This window comes from Dreissena polymorpha, chromosome 1, assembly GCF_020536995.1.
Source record: "Dreissena polymorpha isolate Duluth1 chromosome 1, UMN_Dpol_1.0, whole genome shotgun sequence".
NCBI classification, from domain to species: Eukaryota; Metazoa; Mollusca; class Bivalvia; order Myida; family Dreissenidae; genus Dreissena; species Dreissena polymorpha.
The window spans coordinates 209,428,825-209,454,552 of record NC_068355.1 but is presented as its reverse complement, the minus strand read 5'-3'; the positions used below and the strand labels follow the sequence as shown (position 1 = coordinate 209,454,552).

The 25,728-nt window shown below is 34.1% G+C and overlaps 1 long non-coding RNA gene across 10 annotated transcripts in view; it reads right to left on the bottom strand.

The window, feature by feature from the left end:
- Positions 1 to 21,704, bottom strand: part of LOC127864825 (uncharacterized) — a 38,037-nt gene extending 16,333 nt beyond the window's left edge. For 2 of the 10 annotated variants that reach the window (XR_008042296.1, XR_008042298.1), the window contains exons 1-3: positions 21,114 to 21,703; positions 18,639 to 18,709; positions 17,612 to 17,730 (exon numbers count right to left, since the gene is read on the bottom strand). This is a non-coding gene — a long non-coding RNA (uncharacterized LOC127864825). Of the gene's footprint in view, positions 1 to 12,803; positions 15,064 to 15,785; positions 15,876 to 16,497; positions 16,546 to 17,138; positions 17,229 to 17,611; positions 17,731 to 18,638; positions 18,710 to 21,113 lie in introns of those variants that run through there. The other 8 variants (XR_008042300.1, XR_008042301.1, XR_008042303.1 and 5 more) reach the window with 7 other exon arrangements.
- Positions 21,705 to 25,728: the final 4,024 nt, after the last annotated feature.

The window sequence follows — 25,728 nt, the reverse complement described above, 5'->3', positions numbered from 1 at the left end:
CTAATAAAGTGTGAAAGTGCGCGTGCCTTTGAACGTTGAGTTAAGCGAGAGGTGCGAATAAAATTACACATAATTAAAAACTGATACTATTGTGTCACCTTGCATTGTGCTAACATCAATAACTCAAAAGTGTCTCGATGCTCGCGCAATAAATGGTTTTAATGGAACCATTAAAATCGCTATTATTAATACAAAGCACATTAACTAAAATTCATGCTGCAATTTCTATTTAAGAGTTTCACGTCAATTAGAAAAAACTTAAAACATTTACATCAATTTACGTATAAGATGATAAACAGCATGAAGTGCTTTTCGGTTGGTACATTGCCGATATATTTATAACTTGCTACCAGTTGATTATAACTATATATTTTATTTGATATTTTACATGACTGTCTCAGTCCTCTAAGCCGAAATGATCCGTAAACTAAAAAAGTTTCTTTGTGTCGTATTACTTTAACTAAATTTTGATTCACATCGTGCATCGAATCATTTCTGTCGGTCATGTCGGTTGATATTCATTTTTTTTCTGGGATTGTTTTAGTATGATGCTGCTGCATTTGCAAATATAACAGAACAAAACAGAATAGTTTATTTTTGACTTAAGCATGTGAAGCTCATCGTTATTAACATACATATAAATAACAGCATGCGTTGAAGTACACACAAAAAACATATTTCGTGAGAATGGTACATGGATGGGTTTAATACACAGTGGTCACACAATGTTATGCATATAGGTTTACAAAAATATAGATACAGTTACATATTTCTGACCTTATTTTTTTGTGAAAAATGTACTTCTATTTAACACTACATATATATGACATTTTCTCTTATTTTAAAGCATGTTAAACAATACATGGCTAGCTTTCTTAATACAGTTTTGTTTGTGCTATTAAGTAGTTTAATAAACATGAACATATTCGGTCGGATTCTATAATATTTCGGAATTAATGCATTCCTAACATCATTATAATAAGGACATTTAAGAACAAAGTGAAATTCATCCTCGATGTCATTTAGGTTACATATTATACATTTGCGTTGATCTCTGTCAATAAGTGTATATTCAGTTATTATCCTTTATAAAAGTGCGGCTCGTGTGAATTTGTGAATAGCAGAAGCATTTGTCTGCTTAATTAAGATCCGTGTTAGTGTTCGTGTGTCGTATGAATAGATATCGTTGCAGGAAATTACAATGATCCGTAAATTTAAGATCTGTACAGTATTTACGAAATCAGAATGAAGTATCTGGCTTATTTGGTATTTTTGCACACATGTTTTTCTTAACTTTTATTTAATTTAAATCCGTTTATAGGAACTATATATATATATATATATATATACATATATATGTACTGTGCACGGTACTTACCGAAAAGAAAGGCGCAACTTCAAAAACGTCCCTCTCGTACATAAACTGGAGCGTTTTATATCCAGAATACGAGAACACTGTGTACGATCCCTTACACAAATAATCAGACAAGTACTTAGTCTGGCTATGTCCCACAACTAAAGGCATTGTTAGTAAATAAAATCAAACACAACAATTCGAGCACAAGGTCAATTAACACACTTTATATCAACACCGATTCATAAAATGTTTATATGATTTATATCGTGATCAAAGCTAGACTTGTATTGCAGTTATGATTTTTTTCGGTACCATTACAATTAATATCGGACGAATAATAATGCATTTATAACCATTATTATCGGTTCCGGGTTTTCTTTACGGCATTTGCGTGTGTAAAAAAACCCGTTAAAACAGGCCGACTTTGTCCGCGATTTACAAGCCGACTACGACCCTGCCATAAAATGTTTTGATATGGTTAGAATCTGTAGAGGATCTTCTTTACAACGGTACCATTATAATTAATTTCGGACGAATAATAATGAAGTTATAACCATTTATATCGGTTCCGGGTTTTCTTTTCGGCATTTGCGTGTGTAAAAAAAAACGTTAAAACAGGCCGACTTTGTCCGCGATTTACAGGCCGACTACGACCCTGCCATAAAATATTTTTATATGGTTAGAATCTGTAGAGGATCTTCTTTACAACGGTACCATTATAATTAATATCGGACGAATAATAATGAAGTTATAACCATTTATATCGGTTCCGGGTTTTCTTCTCGGCATTTGCGTGTGTAAAAAAAAACGTTAAAACAGGCCGACTTTGTCCGCGATTTACAGGCCGACTACGACCCTGCCATAAAATATTTTGATATGGTTAGAATCTGTAGAGGATCTTCTTTACAACGGTACCATTATAATTAATATCGGACGAATAATAATGAAGTTATAACCATTTATATCGGTTCCGGGTTTTCTTCTCGGCATTTGCATGTGTAAAAAAAAACGTTAAAACAGGCCGACTTTGTCCGCAATTTACAGGCCGACTACGACCCTGCCATAAAATATTTTGATATGGTTAGAATTTGTAGAGGATCTTTTTTACAACGGTACCATTATAATTAATATCGGACGAATAATAATGAAGTTATAACCATTTATATCGGTTCCGGGTTTTCTTTTCGGCATTTGCGTGTGTAAAATAAAACGTTAAAACAGGCCGACTTTGTCCGCGATTTACAGGCCGACTACGACCCTGCCATAAAATATTTTGATATGGTTAGAATTTGTAGAGGATCTTCTTTACAACGGTACCATTATAATTAATATCGGACGAATAATAATGAAGTTATAACCATTTATATCGGTTCCGGGTTTTCTTCTCGGCATTTGCATGTGTAAAAAAAAACGTTAAAACAGGCCGACTTTGTCCGCAATTTACAGGCCGACTACGACCCTGCCATAAAATATTTTGATATGGTTAGAATCTGTAGAGGATCTTCTTTACAACGGTACCATTATAATTAATATCGGACGAATAATAATGAAGTTATAACCATTTATATCGGTTCCGGGTTTTCTTTTCGGCATTTGCGTGTGTAAAAAACAACGTTAAAACAGGCCGACTTTGTCCGCGATTTACAGGCCGACTACGACCCTGCCATAAAATATTTTGATATGGTTAGAATCTGTAGAGGATCTTCTTTACAACGGTACCATTATAATTAATATCGGACGAATAATAATGAAGTTATAACCATTTATATCGGTTCCGGGTTTTACCTAAAAGATTTCCGGGTTTTCCGGATATTTCCGGGTTTTATACCTCGCCTGTCATGCCTTCAAAAACAATAGGCAATGCACAGGTTCAAACTGAAATCTGTATTGCTTATTTTTATTGTTATTCTTTGCAATGAGTTATTCATTCAATATACTATATTTACCTACAAGTATTAACTTAAATAATAATAGTAATAAACCACAGAAGGTTACAATACACTAAATGATCGCTTCCTAAATGATCGCTTCATGTAGGGCTGTACTCTCTAAGAAAATATCATAGTTGACAGGAAGGCATGTTTTACACTTTTTACCATTATTCTGGTGTTATCTTGCGGAGATAATGGTAGGGCATGAATAGGTGTTCACTACTGAATCCCTGAAATATGATACACTTGAAGACTATAGTAAACCATTGCACTAGAAAAGGTTACATTCCACTAAGAAACGGCCGAAAAAAAAAGTTGCAAAAACAGTCGATTTTGATTTGTGTCAAGTTCTTTCTTGCATTGTACATGACATATCTTTTTTATTGCATAAATCGATTCTGCTTAGAATGGCCTTTAAGAAAAGGTATGGTTATGGGGGTCTCTATGTGCAAAATGTTGCATTTATTTTTGCTCAAAGTTGTCGCTTTTACATTGAATTATATAGGAAAACTATTTAGTGTATTATGACCTAAACGCAAAACCAGGCCTAGTCACAAAGGAGCTGTATTTACAGAAAATCATCATTTTTTTAGTGGGATATGACGCGTTTTGGCAAATTTCACGGAATAAATGCGTTTGTTTCACGAATTTACGGAGCATCGTGAGTTTTTAAGAAAAAATACGTTTTCAGAGGAAAATAAGAAAAAAAAAACGTACAAAAACTCGTCTTGAGCATATCAAATCGCAACAATTTGTGCTGAAAGAGCTCATGAACACGTTTTAATAGTTGTTTACTTCTTTTTCTACATAGCTTGTAACAATATTCCAGTATTTTTACCGATTGTAATTATTTAGGGTAATTGTTTTACGCCTGAACGCCCGTTATAAATCAAAGCTCCGAACGCGAAAGCCACATGGCTTATCAGGCGTTATAATAAAATGCATTTTCAAGCATTTCTACGTGAAAGGTCGGTCTGAAAATTGGCATGTACATAGAAAATAGGTTTATAAGTATCGAGAAGTGCTTATTTTCCGTGATGTTAACAGTAAACGTTGTCTTATAGGTTACAATACACTAAATGATCGCTCAGGGTTTTTTTCCCACTTTTTGGGAAGATAGCCCATGGCTTTGGAATTGGGAATTTTATCGGCATTTTCATGAAATTGGGAAAATAAATTCATTAGCCTTTTTTTTCCACCAAAAAAGTCCACTGATTAGGGAAATAGTAAATTTTACATAACTCTTTATAATCATTCAAATTAAAAGAACAAAATCATATAATACTTTGTTAGATGTAATTGAATTAAAATTGAGATAAAATACGCATAAGACACTTCTTTCTAAAAAAAAAAAAAAAAAAAATTTTTTTTTTTTTTTTAAATTGGGAATTTTTGGCCACATTTTGGGAAAAAAGTATACTTTTTGGCATTGGGAACATAGCCGAATTTCGGCTATAAAATCGGGCCAAAAAAAACCCCTGTCGCTTCATGTAGGGCTGTACTCTCTAAGAAAATATCATAGTTGACAGAAAGGCATGTTTTACACTTTTTACCATTATTCTGGTGTTATCTTGCGGAGATAATGGTAGGGCATGAATAGGTGTTCACTACTGAATCCCTGAAATATGATACACTTGAAGATTATAGTAAACCATTGCAATAGAAAAGGATACATTCCACTAAGAAACGGCCGAAAAAAAAGTTGCAAAAACAGTCGATTTTGATTTGTGTCAAGTTCTTTCTTGCATTGTACATGACATATCTTTTTTATTGCATAAATCGATTCCGCTTAGAATGGCCTTTAAGAAAAGGTATGGTTATGGGGGTCTCTACGTGCAAAATGTTGCATTTATTTTCACTCAAAGTTGTCGCTTTTACATTAAATTATATAGGAAAACTATTTAGTGTATTATGACCAGAAATGTATTGAATAAATTCATAGGAATATGCACACGGATTGGTTAATTACCTTCGCAAGTCTGCCAATATTGACTTCCATATTTCGCCTCGCATTTCTTTTCCATTTGAGGCTTTAAGTTGCCCGTATAGATCATCGTAATTGTTGATAATTTGCTCAAAGAGACAGAGCCTCTCGAACTCCGTAAAATTATCAGATCTGGGCATCGTCGCAGACGAATAGAAAACTGACAGTTTCCCGTAAAAATGTTATAAATAAATCTCTTTTTGAAGAACGTCGCTTACATCTTTAACACATAAATATTTGAGTCGGGACGGCAAGTTGAGTCGAACTCAACTGAGATGAGTTTTGAGGTCGTTCGTGAGCTCCACGTCAATCTCAATTCTCAGCTGAGTGGAAACTCAAATCTCATCTGCTGAGTTAAGTTTAAAACCTGAGAACGTTCGTGATACTAGGCCAAGCGCCTCGTCGACTTGTCTTCTGCTCATATCTTTGGGAACTTGTATTACTGTATATATAATGTCTTCAAATCGTATATTTGTTTTATAAGCAGATCAATATTAGTGGCAATGTCAAAGTGATATCTCCTTTTTTTATTAAGAGGCCAAATAATCGAAGATAAATCAGCAAGTCAACTTGTGAATGTGAATACATTGCGAGTGTGACTGACGCATTTTCGGAACGTTTATTATGGTAAGATGTAGCCTTAAAATACACAAACGAATAGAGTGATTGCCCTTTGATTGTTTACATGTTACCAGGCATGCATGATATAATCGATAATCAAATAGATTAATTGGAAATTACAGGCATCTATGCGTCACATCAAGGTGCGTTATAAAGCAACGGTATGGATGAACATGTATTAATATATTTCGAAACTTTTTGGTATTGTTGCTTATTGAACCTAAAACAAAGTAAATCTTTCTTTGTATTAGTTAAGCTCAATCAGTCAATGGATATTTCGGAATGTATCATGTTCAAATTTAGTTTGTAGTGATCATGGGAAGTAAGAAGTTTTCGTTGCCATAATGAAATCATAGAACATAATAAATTATATATTTAAAGGATATTAATCATTTTGTTGATAATGCCTTTTTGATTTCCTATGGGGGACTGCAAAGGCGACCTGCAGAGTGGTAGTTAGACACCTTTACCACGTATCAAAAGAACTAGCCAAACAGCAAGGCTGTTGGGAGAGACCTTATTTTACTACACTCCTCCCCCGCTTAATGTTCAAAGGCCTAGACTATCCGCTACACAAGAGCCATCCGCTACACAAGCGGGATCCTCATGGCTCTTCTTGAAACCATTACTCAGTTTGTTATTGACTTGTTGCCATTATTGTGAACAATCCTGAGCTTCAACAGGGGATTGAACTCAGACCTCCAGAGTGGTAAACAGACACTGTAACCGCAAAGAGCTAGCCCAACAGCAAGCTGTTAAAAGTCAGACTCACCTTATTTTGCTACAGATCTCCCCCTCTTACTGTTTGAAGGCCCAGACCATCCGCTAAACAAGCAGGATCCTCATGATTCTCTTGAAACCATAATAACTCAGTTTGTTACCGCCTTGTTGCCTTATTTTACTAAACAAACTTTAAATTAACGTTTCTTAAAGAGGGCCTATAAACGTGTTGACAAAATTAAACTAGAAATGGCGTGGCAGAGGCTGACGCGTATCCCCACGCCACATGTTTGACCCATGGGTTCCCCAGGGTTGGTAATGATTCCATGCATAGTTGAGATTGACCGTAGTGTCATAAGAGATGTTCAGTATCAATTTGAAGTAAATCGGTGTAAAAATGAAGAAGTTAATGTAAAATAACCTAAAAAAAAAGAGTGAAAATCTCTGACCAGGCCCCACCCCAACCCCCATAACTTTTGACCCAGGGGTCAGATCAAAATTCCAAATAGTGCACGGTCGCGCATATGCTCATAGCTACCATGTGTGTAAGTTTCAAGGTTCTAGTGCTTATAGTGTAGAAGGGGATGGTGGCCAGGACAGACGGACGGACAGACAGACCGTGGAGATAACCACATAATCCCCACTTTTTCTCCGAAAAGCGTGGGGATAAAAATATTGTTTCAGATTCTCAAATTTTCGTTATAGTTATGATATTTGTGAGGAAATAGTTATACTGAAAATTAACCATGCTCTAAAATATCCATTAAAATATGAATCTTTTGACGATTCAAAAACGTAAAAATTATATAGCAAAATGATTGCATAATTTGGAGGGTTCTGTTGTTGTTGTTATATTTTGTGATACTATGAGGATTGCTTATATTAAGTATAATATACATCCGTCATTGTTTGAGCACAGAGCGTTCGACTTTTACTCTAGGGGGTCAGTGGTTCGAGCCCAGTTGAGGGTAACTTTTTTAATAATATCCTATAACTGTCTATTTCAGCATTTTTTTCAACTTTGGGGATAAAGTGTTCAATGTACCCTTCAGATAGGTACTTACATATTATAGTTTTGTTGCTAAGCATGATGATAAATTAATTATACCATGCTTATATTCTACTTTGTTATTAAATATTTATCAAATATTTTGCTATAAATACTTAATTATATTATGCCCGTACTTTGTTTGAAGAAAATAAATCAGAACACATACAAATATTCCTCTGGCTTTTTCATTGATGTAAAATAAATCTGCTCCAAATAAGCCCTTATCAATCACTAAATTAATTGTATTGGTATGGTAGCAAATAAAGATTGTGTTTTGTTTATTCTAAATAATTATTGTATTTATCATTATTTTTATTTTGTTTTTAAAGTTTTTTCTGTCTGTTTATTCTAGAAAAAAAAAAATGATTAAGATGCATATTATTACATTATGGTGAAATAAAAATAAATGTATATGAATTAAGATTGTGTTTTGTTTATCCTAAATATTTATTTTATTTATCATTATTTTATTTCTTTAAGTTTTTTCTGTCTGTATATTCTTGAAAAAAAGTATTTATGATTTAGATGCGTATTATTACAGTCATTCTGGTGTTTTAGATGATGGCTGCTCAATTAAATAATTTGAGCAACCATTAATCTCATCAGTGTCATCTTACATGACAAATCCAATTAGTGGTTCATAAGTTGATTACACCTTTCTATTCTAATCAATATCTTGGGAGGTGTAACGTCCAGGCTTAGAGGGTGTAAAGACCAGGGGTGTAACGTCCAGGGGGTGTAACGACTGGACACCGGTAGCAGTACTTGTTTTATTTGTGTATTTGTTTGACAAAAGGTAGTAATGTATGAATGGTGAATTATATTGTGTAGGTCATTAAATTATTCATTTGTTATTCAAATCAAAATAATAAATTATTCAATTGATAAACACTGACATCATTTTATAACACAATTACTACTGGCCTTAAGGCAAAACAAACCTTGTCATTGGTAACATGCAAATCATAAATTGGAAAGGCACTTTTTAAGCATGATAAGGTTCATTTACATTCGTACATGGTGTCACAAGGATACAGTTGGACCTATTTTGTGTGGGTAAAAGAAGATGGGATAGGTTTAACTGTTTATTAGTTCGCAAGCTTTAAATTCTCAGAAACATAACTGGCATTCATTATGCATGCTAGGATTTTACTCATAAATAGATCATAATTTTGCTATAGGTAATTATTTTTGTTTAACTTATGGCTTTCTTACAGAAGTGAAATTATTGTTAACAGATGAAAAACAAGTAATTAAATGTGAGAATAATAGTGTGAAATTAAATTTGAACATTTTGACTCATATAGAACTTGTTAATTTGTGTGTACATTTTTTAATTAATTCTATTTATAATTTTGGTCTGTGGTGAGGTCAATTCTGTTGAAGAAGTAAAATCACAAAGGCCAGGAACAACCTTTGTGAAAAAGGATTAAATGTTTTTGGTTGTGTTTAAGAAAGGATTTGTAAATCTCAGGTATTTCTTTTATTATTTAAAAGGTTCAGGTTTGGTTTTCATTTTGAACTTAAGAATGGAACACACAACTGCATTTATATAATAATTTTATTATGCCCCCCTTCGAAGAAGAGGGGGTATATTGCTTTGCACATGTCGGTCTGTTGGTCGGTTGGTCTGTCGGTCGGTCCACCAGGTGGTTTCCGGATGATAACTCAAGAATGCTTGGGCCTAGGATCATGAAACTTCATAGGTACATTGATCATGACTCGCAAATGATCCCTATTGATTTTGAGGTCACTAGGTCAAAGGTCAAGGTAACGGTGACCCGAAATAGTAAAATGGTTTTTGGATGATAACTTAAGAACGCATACGCGGCCAACAGGGCGAACTCTGAACAATATAACTGAAGCAACTGGTCTGTAATCCTAAATTTATTATTATCAGTCCAATGAAACATCCTCATTTGAGTAAAATAAAGTGGATCAGTAAAAAAAAAAATATCAGAATATGAGATTTTTTTTGTATATTTTGTATATTAAATATTGTGTTAATGTTTAATTTTGTTGATTAATATAAATATAAGCAGGACAGGGAAGGTAATACACTATTATATCTTTCTTATATACAGGGGAAACAAATGCAATAAGCTTAAATTTCATGTTAATAAATAGCGGATATTTGTTCATGTCAGTGTGGGATCATTTGTTATTTTTTTCAATTGTCCCTTGACATATTGCTTTAATATTTGCATACTTGTCTACCAACATCACCCCAACCTATGTTTCCCCTCCCCCAACTCACCCCCCCCCTTTTTTTTTAAAACATCATCTAATAAATTACCACACCCACATTATACCCCCCCTCTCACCCCCACCCCCCACCCCCGTCAATTTTTTTTTAAACATCTAATAAATTACCACACCCCACATTATACCCAACCCCTCTCACTCCCCCCTACCCCCCCTACTCCCCCACCCCCCTAAAAAAAAAAATATTTTTTTTTTAAACATCTAATAAATTACCACACCACACATTATAACCCCGCTCTCAACCCCCCCCCTACCCCCCCAAAAAAAATTATATAATTTTTTAAACATCTAATTAATTACCACACACCCCACATTATACCCCCCTCTCACCCCCCCCCCCCAATTATTTTTTTTTAAACATGTAATAAATTACCACACCCCACTTTATACCCCCCTCTCACCCACCCCACCCCCCCTACTGCCCCCCCGACTGCCCCCCCCAAAAAAAAAAAAACAATTTTTTGTTAAACATCTAATAAATTACCACACCACACATTATACCCCCCTGCAGGGGTGGCGAAATCAAATGTCCGAGTTGCCCGAGTCGTACATTTGCTTGTCCGGGCAACGATTTTTTTCAATTAAGTTGTCCGTGAACAACCAGTCCGGGTTGAGAAATACAAAAAAATAGATTTGTATTAAAGCCGTTATTAAGTTTTACAAAACCGGATGTTGACACCCGATAACATTGTCAGTGCTATTTGCGGAGCAATCAAGCTAAAATATGGGCACTCTCCTGCACAGTGGTCTCGCTTATTCTTTAAGCATGATAAGAGACCAGGAGGCTAGCATGCCGCATTTTCAACATTCGGCCCGTCTGTTTAATAGGCATTGTACAGACTGGTTTGCTCGTTCATTCCGTACCTAAACGTTGAACGTTCGTCTTAAATTGTAAAATCAATTATTAATACCAAAGGGGAGGTATAAAACCCGGCAATGTCACGAAAACCCAGAGTGTGGTCACATCGCTCCTACCTAACTAAATTTCTAGACTCACAAACGTCGGGACGTTGGGACGTGAAAAGCCGAAAGCCGAAAAAGCTTGGATTGCTGCTTGAAATATTAGTTTTGATCAATTTGTTTTAATACAATGAAAAACTCTATCATTTGGGTTTTGTTCCAAAGTGCTGAGCAGTTGTGTAGTTAATGCTACTTTATGTAAAATATTGTTTAACGAAATTTTGAACACATTAACACATAAGCACGAATTCATTGTGTAAGCCTTTAACAATAAGTGGATGTTTTGAAAAATACGTGGTCAAATAAAAAAGCTTACCAATATTAAAAAGTTAATATTTCAACATCCTTATAGAGTTTCAAAAATTCTTACCCGCCAACTGAGTATAATAACAGTATAATGAGTTATATTAATGTCTCATTTTCCGAAGAAAAACTAAAGCAAAAAACTATACCCTACTGTCTTGCAAAAATACTATGTTACACTGTCTTGTCAATTTTTTGACCCCCCGCTGCAGGATCAAATTTGACCCCAGGGGCATAATTTGAACAAACTTGGTAGAGGGCTATAAGAAGTCACTACATACCAAATTTGGTAGCCCTAGGCCCAATGTTTATGGACAAGAAGATTTTTAAAGTTTGCACAAAATAGGCCTTATATAAGCAAATTTTCAATTGTTTGACCTCCCGGGGAAGGGGTCAAATTTAACCCCAGGGGCATAATTTGAACAAACTTGGTAGAGGACTATTAGATGTCACTACATACTAAATTTGGTAGCCCTAGGCCCAATGGTTATGGACAAGAAGATTTTTAAAGTTTGCACAAAATAGGCCTTATATAAGCAAATTTTCAATTTTTTAACCCCCCGGGGCAGGGTCAAATTTGACCCCAGGGGCATAATTTGAACAAACTTGGTAGGGGACTATAAGATGTCACTACATACTAAATTTTGGTAGCCCTAGGCCCAATGGTTATGGACAAGAAGATTTTTAAAGTTTGCACAAAATAGGCCTTATATAAGCAAATTTTCAAATTTTTAACCCCCAGGGGCAGGGTCAAATTTGACCCCAGGGGCATAATTTGAACAAACTTGGTAGAGGACTATAAGATGTCACTACATACTAAATTTGGTAGCCCTACGCCCAATGGTTATGGACAAGAAGATTTTTAAAGTTTGCACAAAATAGGCCTTATATAAGCAAATTTTCAATTTTTTGACCCCCCGGGGCAGGGTCAAATTTGACCCCAGGGGCATAATTTGAACAAACTTGGTAGAGGACTATTAGATGTCACTACATAGCAAATTTGGTAGCCCTAGGCCCAATGGTTATGGACAAGAAGATTTTTAAAGTTTGCACAAAATAGGCCTTATATAAGCAAATTTTCAATTTTTTGACCCCCCGGGGCAGGGTCAAATTTGACCCCAGGGGCATAATTTGAACAAACTTGGTAGGGGACTATAAGATGTCACTACATACTAAATTTGGTAGCCCTAGGCCCAATGGTTATGGACAAGAAGATTTTTAAAGTTTGCACAAAATAGGCCTTATATAAGCAAATTTTCAATTTTTTGACCCTCTGGGGCAGTGTCAAATTTGACCCCAGGGGCATAATTTGAACAAATTTGAAAGAGGTTCACCACATGAACATTCCTGAGAAATTTCATCACAATTGGACCAGTAGTTTAGGAGAAGAAGATGTTTAAAGAAAAAGTTAACGCAAGCATGCACGGACGCACGCATGGACGCACACACGACGGACACAGGACCATGACATAAGCCCCGCTGGCCTTTGGCCAGTGGAGCTAAAAATGTCTGTCCATTTACATCTGATAAAGACAAAACAAGTCTATAAAATGTGTGTACATTTACATCTGATAAAGACATAACAAGTCTTAAAAATGTGTGTTCATTTACACCTGATAAAGACAAAACAAGTCTTAAAAATGTGTGTACATTTACACCTGATAAAGACAAAACAAGTCTTTAAAATGTGTGTTCATTTAAAGTGCTGTGCCTCCGAACACAAGTGACACACGGATTTTTAAACTTTAAATGGGAGGAGAAGCTGATATTAGCCGAACCTAGCGACAATGAGTCGGGTGGCGTCCGATGATACCCCTGCCACAGAGCAGCTAATATGAGTTATATCTCGGGGGACTAGGTGCCTGAGCTACTTTCAGCGATACAGGGATATTGAATCACTAACATATTTTAAAAAAGGTACGGGAAAACAAATTAAATTATTGACCAAATAATTTCAATATGAACATAAGAGTGAATATCAATATACACATTAGAGTGAACAACCCATGTACATTGCACAGGCTAATATTGGACGACACTTGAAGCATTTGCATTTAACCCCTTTTTCTCAAAGCGCGTCTCATTTATAATTGATCACATTCTTCCATTAATGCAGGTGCATTAAACCCCCTTTTCACAGAGCGAGGTTGAAATGTAATTTTTATGCCCCCGGTAGGGTGGCATATAGCAGTTGAACTGTCCGTCAGTCTGTGCGTCTGTCCGAAAACTTTAACATTGGCCATAACTTTTGCAATATTAAAGATAGCAACTTGGTATTTGCATGCATGTGTATCTTTTTGGAAATAAATTGATCCATTTTAGAAGGATGGGAGAAGTCCACAAGGCATAAATGGGTTAAGATAATCTATTCAGCTATACATACCACTGTATAATACAAAAATCACCATCAACACCCATGAATAAAACCATAAACACGAGAACACTATTACAAACGAGTAAAGTAATCCAAATGGAATGTGAATAGATATTAGTGATGTTTTTTTTGAATAAGTTATCATTATTAACAACAACAAATTATGATCATATATCAATCACGTGTTACTTTGAATGTATTATACAACACAGCTAATTTACAAACTTTACCCTTCACCTAACAATTTAAAAATAAACAAATCAACAATTTAAATAACAAATCCATTTTTATGCCCCCCTTCGAAGAAAAGGGGGTATATTGTTTTGCACATGTCAGTCCGTCTGTCCGTCCACCACCCGCTGATGTAAAACATACACATAGAAAATTTAAACAAATGATTCAAGAAATCCAAATTGGAATCAAAATCATATATTTGAATTGACGTTTTTTTTTGTTTTATTTTAATCAGTAATTAAACAAATGAGCATTTATAAAACAAACTTTTTTTTAAGTTACAATAAACTTAACAATACAGCTAACTTTAACACTTAACTCATAAATTAACAATCTAAATAAACAATCCAATGTTGTTGTTTTTTTATGTACACGAAATTAGCAATACTTAATAATGCTTGATTGCGTATTTAAGTATTCAGCGATCAACAAATATGGTTGATTGTTTGATTGGTCATTGTCGTCTTGGGTACTACTTAAATGAAACAAGGGTACTCTGTAAGTATATTTAAATGTACCCCAGGTACTAAAAATATACTACAAAATACTTGGCCAATTAAAACTACTCGGTTTTTATTCCCACCCTTAATCAAGTGTCAAAAAAAGCGCTAAGCAATACGAAACAAAATTCTCTTTGAACAAAACCTGCCTGAACATGCTGTTTTGAGTATGAGTTTCGATAATATAGAGACAATTTCAAAAAAATATTGACATAGATATGAACATTATTAATTTGAAGAAAAAGAAGCCGATAAGGAGCAATTTAGCCTTAGAATTCCCCGATAGGTTTAATTAATTTTCCATACCTGGGGTACATTTAAATATACCCGGGGCACAATTTCGAATTAAGTATTACCCGAGCCAACAATGACCAATCGTGCCTTAATAATGTTTTAATATAAATAAATCTTTTAAAATCTTGAAGAAAATATTTTGTTGGAAATTGTTCTGCTTGAACAGATGATTGCTCATGACAATGAATTGCATCTGATGAATTATTCATAACTTAAAAATCTTAATTATGCACAATATCTATTTTATTGCGTCTTACAGAATTACTGTTGTGATGTTATATGTTTTATCTATATATTCATTAAAGTTCAAAATGAATCAAGTGATCTTTTGAAATCATATCTTTTCGCAGCTCGTGCAATTCTTTGTCATGAGCAATTTTTTGCTCTAGCAGAACAATTTCCAGCAAAAGACGTTTTTTTTCCAGACTGTAGAGGTCTTCCTCCACAGCTTCCCTTGCTCTCTTTGATACTGAAATGTAATTAATGCATTAAAAATCATTAGTAATTAAAGTGAATTCCTATGTTTTTTTGTTTAAAACATTAACCATTCAATTGAGCATACATAAAGCATAGTTTGTATTGCTAAAGAATCATAAAATTATGTTGGTGTGTATCTAGTGAGCTAGACCATTCTGAAAAAAAAGCAAGCTGAGTCATGAATATTGGACCAAACAAGAGATGTGTTTGTAAGAAACACAATGCTCCCTTCTGCGCTGATTTGATTTTTTTTACCTTTGACCTAGTGACATAGTTTTTGAGCTCATAAGACTCAGTTTTAATTATTGCCAAGATTTCATTGGGTCAAATGTTCTGACCAAGTTTCATAAAGATTGGATAATAAATGTGAATTCTATAGTGTTTTTTTCGAACTTATCCCAGATATCATTAGCTCAAATATTCTGACAAAGTTTCATGAGCATTGGACGAAAAATGTGACTTTAAGGGTGTTAACAAGGTTTTACTATAGCCATATAAGGAAAACTGCTCGCCCCCTAATGTGACTTATAGTGTGTAAAGAAGGTACATGTTAACGACGGACTACGCTGTACGGACAAAAGGCGATCACAATAGCTCACAATGAGCACATTGTGCTCAGTGGAGCTAAAAACTAAACAAACGCACAATATATCATTATATTACTTATGAGGTACATTAAATTTAAGAAAATTAGATAAAAAATATCTAATTTACTTTTGTTCTTTTCCTTCATTTTAGAGCACACATCAGCAGATAATGGTGCTGCCTTTGACTGCACAACAGAAGATGTCGATATCGGGGGAGCTGAATAACAATTTCGTTGTTGTGTTATTTCAAATTTTGAATGCTAAAATTAATATGTATACTTTGTAAGTACTGGTACTATTGGTTCTTCTAACCATACCCAGGAAACTTGATTATGTTCTCGTTATACTCATGTATTTCTGTGTCAAGTACTGGTTCTACCCAGGAACATGACTTTATTATGTTGTAAATATGTTGTTAAATTAATATGTATACTTTGTAAGTACTGGTTCTATTGGTTCTTCTAACCGTACCCAGGAAACTTGATTATGTTCTTGTTGTACTCATGTATTTCTGTGTAAAGTACTGGTTCTACCCAGGAACATGACTTAATTATGTTGTAAATATGTTGTTAAATTAGTATGTATACTTTGTAAGTACTGGTACTGTTGCTTTTACTAACCCTACTCAGGAAAATTACTTAATTTATTGTTATATTCAATTAATATACATTCATAATAAGTACTGGTTCTACCCAGGTTTTTTTGTCTGAAACCATTAAAATTATTACACACATCAGTGTAATAATATTACAGACACCCACTTGTTGTTATCAATTTTGCCTTTAGCTAAGCGAAAAAACATTTCAAACTTTTAAGTTTTTATTTTATTCATTGAATACCTAATACAGGCCTTACAGCATGATTCAAAATGGAACTTTTCATCTCGACTGAAATGAAAAATTATATAATTGGTGATTATGTTTTTTTGCTACTTCTGCATGGTAAATTTGGGATAAAATTTGATAAAATTTGGTAGAGGACTATTAGATGTCACTAAATACCAAATTTGATAGCCCTAGGCCGGAGGGTTATGGTCAAAAAGATTTTTAAAATTTTCACAAAAAGGCCTTATATAAGCATACGTTCAATTTTGTGACCCCCGGGGCAGGGTCAAACTTGACCCCAGGGTCATAATTTGAACAAACTTGGTAGAGGACTATAAGATGCCACTACATACCAAAGTCGGTAGCCCTAGGCCCAATGGTTATGGACCAGAGATTTTGAAAGTTTTCACAAAATAGGCCTAATATAAGAAATTTGTCAATTTTGTGACCCCCAGGGCAGGGTCAAATTTGATCCCTGGGGTATAATTTTAATAAATTTTAAAAAGGTAGTTTAGGAGAAGAAGATGTTTAAAGGAAAAGTTAACGCACGCACGGAAGCACGCACGACAGACACAGGACAATGACATAAGCCCCGCTGGCCTTTGGCCAGTGGACCTAAAAATTGCAAAATCTAATCAATTTGTTTTCATTTGTACCTTCATATTCACCCACTGGAGTGCCATGAGAACTTTGAGTGTCTTCATGCAATGAAGCCACTGCTTTTGGCACCAATGATGATGAATCTGCTTCAATATAAATAAAATTAAATAAACAAATATTCAATCCCATCAACAAATGTATATAATGTAAGTAGGAATACATATATTATTGTTTATAGCAATTGCCATCTTAATGTGTGTATGTATTTATCTCCTCATTATTCAATCATCAACCAAAACTCACATTATTTCATATAATGTTTTACAGATGTTTTCAGCAATTTGTATGTGTTTAATTTTGAATGAAATCCATAGACATGGGGAAATTATATTACAAGAATAACCTGTATTGATTCCTAATAAATTATAATAAATATTATCTTCAAAACACCCAATCATTAATAAGGGTGCACTAACATCTGGTCCTCCAGAAAGAACAAACCGAACATAACAATGATATGTGGTTATACCTGAGGTTTCAATTCCTCCAATTATTCCATCCAATTGTGGTCTGTCAATTCCTCAGACGGTTTGAATGGTTTTGCTGGCCCACCACCAGTTTTCTGACTGTTTTTAAATTTGTCCCATACTGAAACCGGATTGAACAATGATTGATGGCTCTATATTACAAGACAAAAGCATTTCATGTTCATTATTAAAAAAAGGATTAAAAAAAGTTCTAACCAATTTCATTTACCGGTAACAATCTTTAGAGACAAAACAATTTTGTGAAATTAAATTTATAAACAAAGGGCGTCTGTGGATAAATAATCAGTTTAATAATAATTATTTATTTAGAAAATAAATCACATTTAGCTCATAATAATAAATAATGCATTTACAGTTTTTTTTCAATAATCATTTGGCAGGTTTATAAATTATCTCCCTTTGAAAGCTTAGTACTTCCCTTGGATTGTATTTTTTGACTTTTGACCTTGAAGGATAACATTGACCTTTCACTTCTCAAAATATGCAGCTTTATGAGATACACATGCACGCCAAATATCAAGTTGCTATCTTCAATATTGCAAAAGTTATGTGCAACGTTAAAGTTTTCGGACAGACTGATTGACTGACTGACGGACAGTTCAACTGCTATATGCCACCCATACCGGGGGCATAAAAATGTGCCTGGTCAGCAATGATATTATTTAATTATATACTTTTTTTCGTATAATAAAGTAACAGATACACATTACACAACATGTACATGGTTTTAGGCTCGTTACTCTTAAGCAGAGCCACCAAGATACATATATACATATATTAATGTAAATATATGGTTATGCTATCAAAGAACAAAAAAACATCAAAGTTCTGAATAGTAAATAGCGTTTAATGTGCTTTATGCATTTACCAATAAATGTGCTTGTTGAAAATGCTTATGGATAGTTATTTTGCAAGCCAACTAGCCTAAAACAGACTAGAGCTTTGGAAATAATTTTGTTGAAACCTGGTAAATTGTGTAAAAAAACTATTCACTATACAATTGTGTACCTCTTGTTTTTGTGTTTGCGAACATCTTCATAACTTCTTCGACCGTCCGGTCCCCTTGAAGCTTACCTGTGCTAAAAATTGAAGCAAGTGAATTATGTTAGTTACCAATTAAATTTGGTAGAACAAGAGCTGTCACCATTATAGGATGACATATGCCCCCTATAAATGCTTTGAAGTTATGAGCATTTTTCGAAAAGTAAATGCAGATTTCGAAACCTAAACGTGGACCCTTAATTAAACGTCAAGGTCACCGGGGTAAACAATTTTGTGGGTATGGAAAGGCCTTGTCCATATACACATGCACACCAAATATGAATGTTACTGATCTCTAATGTTTCAAAAATGAAAACAATGTTATTATTTAATGCTTTTTCAACTGTTAATTTCAAATAAGTTTTGATTGGAGGCAAAAAGGATGTCATGCCTTCAAAAACAATAGGCAATGCACAGGTTCAAACTGAAATCTGTATTGCTTATTTTTATTGTTATTCTTTGCAATGAGTTATTCATTCAATATACTATATTTACCTACAAGTATTAACTTAAATAATAATAGTAATAAACCACAGAAGGTTACAATACACTAAATGATCGCTTCCTAAATGATCGCTTCATGTAGGGCTGTACTCTCTAAGAAAATATCATAGTTGACAGGAAGGCATGTTTTACACTTTTTACCATTATTCTGGTGTTATCTTGCGGAGATAATGGTAGGGCATGAATAGGTGTTCACTACTGAATCCCTGAAATATGATACACTTGAAGACTATAGTAAACCATTGCACTAGAAAAGGTTACATTCCACTAAGAAACGGCCGAAAAAAAAAGTTGCAAAAACAGTCGATTTTGATTTGTGTCAAGTTCTTTCTTGCATTGTACATGACATATCTTTTTTATTGCATAAATCGATTCTGCTTAGAATGGCCTTTAAGAAAAGGTATGGTTATGGGGGTCTCTATGTGCAAAATGTTGCATTTATTTTTGCTCAAAGTTGTCGCTTTTACATTGAATTATATAGGAAAACTATTTAGTGTATTATGACCTAAACGCAAAACCAGGCCTAGTCACAAAGGAGCTGTATTTACAGAAAATCATCATTTTTTTAGTGGGATATGACGCGTTTTGGCAAATTTCACGGAATAAATGCGTTTGTTTCACGAATTTACGGAGCATCGTGAGTTTTTAAGAAAAAATACGTTTTCAGAGGAAAATAAGAAAAAAAAACGTACAAAAACTCGTCTTGAGCATATCAAATCGCAACAATTTGTGCTGAAAGAGCTCATGAACACGTTTTAATAGTTGTTTACTTCTTTTTCTACATAGCTTGTAACAATATTCCAGTATTTTTACCGATTGTAATTATTTAGGGTTTTACGCCTGAACGCCCGTTATAAATCAAAGCTCCGAACGCGAAAGCCACATGGCTTATCAGGCGTTATAATAAAATGCATTTTCAAGCATTTCTACGTGAAAGGTCGGTCTGAAAATTGGCATGTACATAGAAAATAGGTTTATAAGTATCGAGAAGTGCTTATTTTCCGTGATGTTAACAGTAAACGTTGTCTTATAGGTTACAATACACTAAATGATCGCTCAGGGTTTTTTTCCCACTTTTTGGGAAGATAGCCCATGGCTTTGGAATTGGGAATTTTATCGGCATTTTCATGAAATTGGGAAAATAAATTCATTAGCCTTTTTTTTCCACCAAAAAAGTCCACTGATTAGGGAAATAGTAAATTTTACATAACTCTTTATAATCATTCAAATTAAAAGAACAAAATCATATAATACTTTGTTAGATGTAATTGAATTAAAATTGAGATAAAATACGCATAAGACACTTCTTTCTAAAAAAAAAAAAAAAAAAAAATTTTTTTTTTTTTTTAAATTGGGAATTTTTGGCCACATTTTGGGAAAAAAGTATACTTTTTGGCATTGGGAACATAGCCGAATTTCGGCTATAAAATCGGGCCAAAAAAAACCCCTGTCGCTTCATGTAGGGCTGTACTCTCTAAGAAAATATCATAGTTGACAGAAAGGCATGTTTTACACTTTTTACCATTATTCTGGTGTTATCTTGCGGAGATAATGGTAGGGCATGAATAGGTGTTCACTACTGAATCCCTGAAATATGATACACTTGAAGATTATAGTAAACCATTGCAATAGAAAAGGATACATTCCACTAAGAAACGGCCGAAAAAAAAGTTGCAAAAACAGTCGATTTTGATTTGTGTCAAGTTCTTTCTTGCATTGTACATGACATATCTTTTTTATTGCATAAATCGATTCCGCTTAGAATGGCCTTTAAGAAAAGGTATGGTTATGGGGGTCTCTACGTGCAAAATGTTGCATTTATTTTCACTCAAAGTTGTCGCTTTTACATTAAATTATATAGGAAAACTATTTAGTGTATTATGACCAGAAATGTATTGAATAAATTCATAGGAATATGCACACGGATTGGTTAATTACCTTCGCAAGTCTGCCAATATTGACTTCCATATTTCGCCTCGCATTTCTTTTCCATTTGAGGCTTTAAGTTGCCCGTATAGATCATCGTAATTGTTGATAATTTGCTCAAAGAGACAGAGCCTCTCGAACTCCGTAAAATTATCAGATCTGGGCATCGTCGCAGACGAATAGAAAACTGACAGTTTCCCGTAAAAATGTTATAAATAAATCTCTTTTTGAAGAACGTCGCTTACATCTTTAACACATAAATATTTGAGTCGGGACGGCAAGTTGAGTCGAACTCAACTGAGATGAGTTTTGAGGTCGTTCGTGAGCTCCACGTCAATCTCAATTCTCAGCTGAGTGGAAACTCAAATCTCATCTGCTGAGTTAAGTTTAAAACCTGAGAACGTTCGTGATACTAGGCCAAGCGCCTCGTCGACTTGTCTTCTGCTCATATCTTTGGGAACTTGTATTACTGTATATATAATGTCTTCAAATCGTATATTTGTTTTATAAGCAGATCAATATTAGTGGCAATGTCAAAGTGATATCTCCTTTTTTTATTAAGAGGCCAAATAATCGAAGATAAATCAGCAAGTCAACTTGTGAATGTGAATACATTGCGAGTGTGACTGACGCATTTTCGGAACGTTTATTATGGTAAGATGTAGCCTTAAAATACACAAACGAATAGAGTGATTGCCCTTTGATTGTTTACATGTTACCAGGCATGCATGATATAATCGATAATCAAATAGATTAATTGGAAATTACAGGCATCTATGCGTCACATCAAGGTGCGTTATAAAGCAACGGTATGGATGAACATGTATTAATATATTTCGAAACTTTTTGGTATTGTTGCTTATTGAACCTAAAACAAAGTAAATCTTTCTTTGTATTAGTTAAGCTCAATCAGTCAATGGATATTTCGGAATGTATCATGTTCAAATTTAGTTTGTAGTGATCATGGGAAGTAAGAAGTTTTCGTTGCCATAATGAAATCATAGAACATAATAAATTATATATTTAAAGGATATTAATCATTTTGTTGATAATGCCTTTTTGATTTCCTATGGGGGACTGCAAAGGCGACCTGCAGAGTGGTAGTTAGACACCTTTACCACGTATCAAAAGAACTAGCCAAACAGCAAGGCTGTTGGGAGAGACCTTATTTTACTACACTCCTCCCCCGCTTAATGTTCAAAGGCCTAGACTATCCGCTACACAAGAGCCATCCGCTACACAAGCGGGATCCTCATGGCTCTTCTTGAAACCATTACTCAGTTTGTTATTGACTTGTTGCCATTATTGTGAACAATCCTGAGCTTCAACAGGGGATTGAACTCAGACCTCCAGAGTGGTAAACAGACACTGTAACCGCAAAGAGCTAGCCCAACAGCAAGCTGTTAAAAGTCAGACTCACCTTATTTTGCTACAGATCTCCCCCTCTTACTGTTTGAAGGCCCAGACCATCCGCTAAACAAGCAGGATCCTCATGATTCTCTTGAAACCATAATAACTCAGTTTGTTACCGCCTTGTTGCCTTATTTTACTAAACAAACTTTAAATTAACGTTTCTTAAAGAGGGCCTATAAACGTGTTGACAAAATTAAACTAGAAATGGCGTGGCAGAGGCTGACGCGTATCCCCACGCCACATGTTTGACCCATGGGTTCCCCAGGGTTGGTAATGATTCCATGCATAGTTGAGATTGACCGTAGTGTCATAAGAGATGTTCAGTATCAATTTGAAGTAAATCGGTGTAAAAATGAAGAAGTTAATGTAAAATAACCTAAAAAAAAAGAGTGAAAATCTCTGACCAGGCCCCACCCCAACCCCCATAACTTTTGACCCAGGGGTCAGATCAAAATTCCAAATAGTGCACGGTCGCGCATATGCTCATAGCTACCATGTGTGTAAGTTTCAAGGTTCTAGTGCTTATAGTGTAGAAGGGGATGGTGGCCAGGACAGACGGACGGACAGACAGACCGTGGAGATAACCACATAATCCCCACTTTTTCTCCGAAAAGCGTGGGGATAAAAATATTGTTTCAGATTCTCAAATTTTCGTTATAGTTATGATATTTGTGAGGAAATAGTTATACTGAAAATTAACCATGCTCTAAAATATCCATTAAAATATGAATCTTTTGACGATTCAAAAACGTAAAAATTATATAGCAAAATGATTGCATAATTTGGAGGGTTCTGTTGTTGTTGTTATATTTTGTGATACTATGAGGATTGCTTATATTAAGTATAATATACATCCGTCATTGTTTGAGCACAGAGCGTTCGACTTTTACTCTAGGGGGTCAGTGGTTCGAGCCCAGTTGAGGGTAACTTTTTTAATAATATCCTATAACTGTCTATTTCAGCATTTTTTTCAACTTTGGGGATAAAGTGTTCAATGTACCCTTCAGATAGGTACTTACATATTATAGTTTTGTTGCTAAGCATGATGATAAATTAATTATACCATGCTTATATTCTACTTTGTTATTAAATATTTATCAAATATTTTGCTATAAATACTTAATTATATTATGCCCGTACTTTGTTTGAAGAAAATAAATCAGAACACATACAAATATTCCTCTGGCTTTTTCATTGATGTAAAATAAATCTGCTCCAAATAAGCCCTTATCAATCACTAAATTAATTGTATTGGTATGGTAGCAAATAAAGATTGTGTTTTGTTTATTCTAAATAATTATTGTATTTATCATTATTTTTATTTTGTTTTTAAAGTTTTTTCTGTCTGTTTATTCTAGAAAAAAAAAATGATTAAGATGCATATTATTACATTATGGTGAAATAAAAATAAATGTATATGAATTAAGATTGTGTTTTGTTTATCCTAAATATTTATTTTATTTATCATTATTTTATTTCTTTAAGTTTTTTCTGTCTGTATATTCTTGAAAAAAAGTATTTATGATTTAGATGCGTATTATTACAGTCATTCTGGTGTTTTAGATGATGGCTGCTCAATTAAATAATTTGAGCAACCATTAATCTCATCAGTGTCATCTTACATGACAAATCCAATTAGTGGTTCATAAGTTGATTACACCTTTCTATTCTAATCAATATCTTGGGAGGTGTAACGTCCAGGCTTAGAGGGTGTAAAGACCAGGGGTGTAACGTCCAGGGGGTGTAACGACTGGACACCGGTAGCAGTACTTGTTTTATTTGTGTATTTGTTTGACAAAAGGTAGTAATGTATGAATGGTGAATTATATTGTGTAGGTCATTAAATTATTCATTTGTTATTCAAATCAAAATAATAAATTATTCAATTGATAAACACTGACATCATTTTATAACACAATTACTACTGGCCTTAAGGCAAAACAAACCTTGTCATTGGTAACATGCAAATCATAAATTGGAAAGGCACTTTTTAAGCATGATAAGGTTCATTTACATTCGTACATGGTGTCACAAGGATACAGTTGGACCTATTTTGTGTGGGTAAAAGAAGATGGGATAGGTTTAACTGTTTATTAGTTCGCAAGCTTTAAATTCTCAGAAACATAACTGGCATTCATTATGCATGCTAGGATTTTACTCATAAATAGATCATAATTTTGCTATAGGTAATTATTTTTGTTTAACTTATGGCTTTCTTACAGAAGTGAAATTATTGTTAACAGATGAAAAACAAGTAATTAAATGTGAGAATAATAGTGTGAAATTAAATTTGAACATTTTGACTCATATAGAACTTGTTAATTTGTGTGTACATTTTTTAATTAATTCTATTTATAATTTTGGTCTGTGGTGAGGTCAATTCTGTTGAAGAAGTAAAATCACAAAGGCCAGGAACAACCTTTGTGAAAAAGGATTAAATGTTTTTGGTTGTGTTTAAGAAAGGATTTGTAAATCTCAGGTATTTCTTTTATTATTTAAAAGGTTCAGGTTTGGTTTTCATTTTGAACTTAAGAATGGAACACACAACTGCATTTATATAATAATTTTATTATGCCCCCCTTCGAAGAAGAGGGGGTATATTGCTTTGCACATGTCGGTCTGTTGGTCGGTTGGTCTGTCGGTCGGTCCACCAGGTGGTTTCCGGATGATAACTCAAGAATGCTTGGGCCTAGGATCATGAAACTTCATAGGTACATTGATCATGACTCGCAAATGATCCCTATTGATTTTGAGGTCACTAGGTCAAAGGTCAAGGTAACGGTGACCCGAAATAGTAAAATGGTTTTTGGATGATAACTTAAGAACGCATACGCGGCCAACAGGGCGAACTCTGAACAATATAACTGAAGCAACTGGTCTGTAATCCTAAATTTATTATTATCAGTCCAATGAAACATCCTCATTTGAGTAAAATAAAGTGGATCAGTAAAAAAAAAATATCAGAATATGAGATTTTTTTTTGTATATTTTGTATATTAAATATTGTGTTAATGTTTAATTTTGTTGATTAATATAAATATAAGCAGGACAGGGAAGGTAATACACTATTATATCTTTCTTATATACAGGGGAAACAAATGCAATAAGCTTAAATTTCATGTTTAATAAATAGCGGATATTTGTTCATGTCAGTGTGGGATCATTTGTTATTTTTTTCATTGTCCCTTGACATATTGCTTTAATATTTTGCATA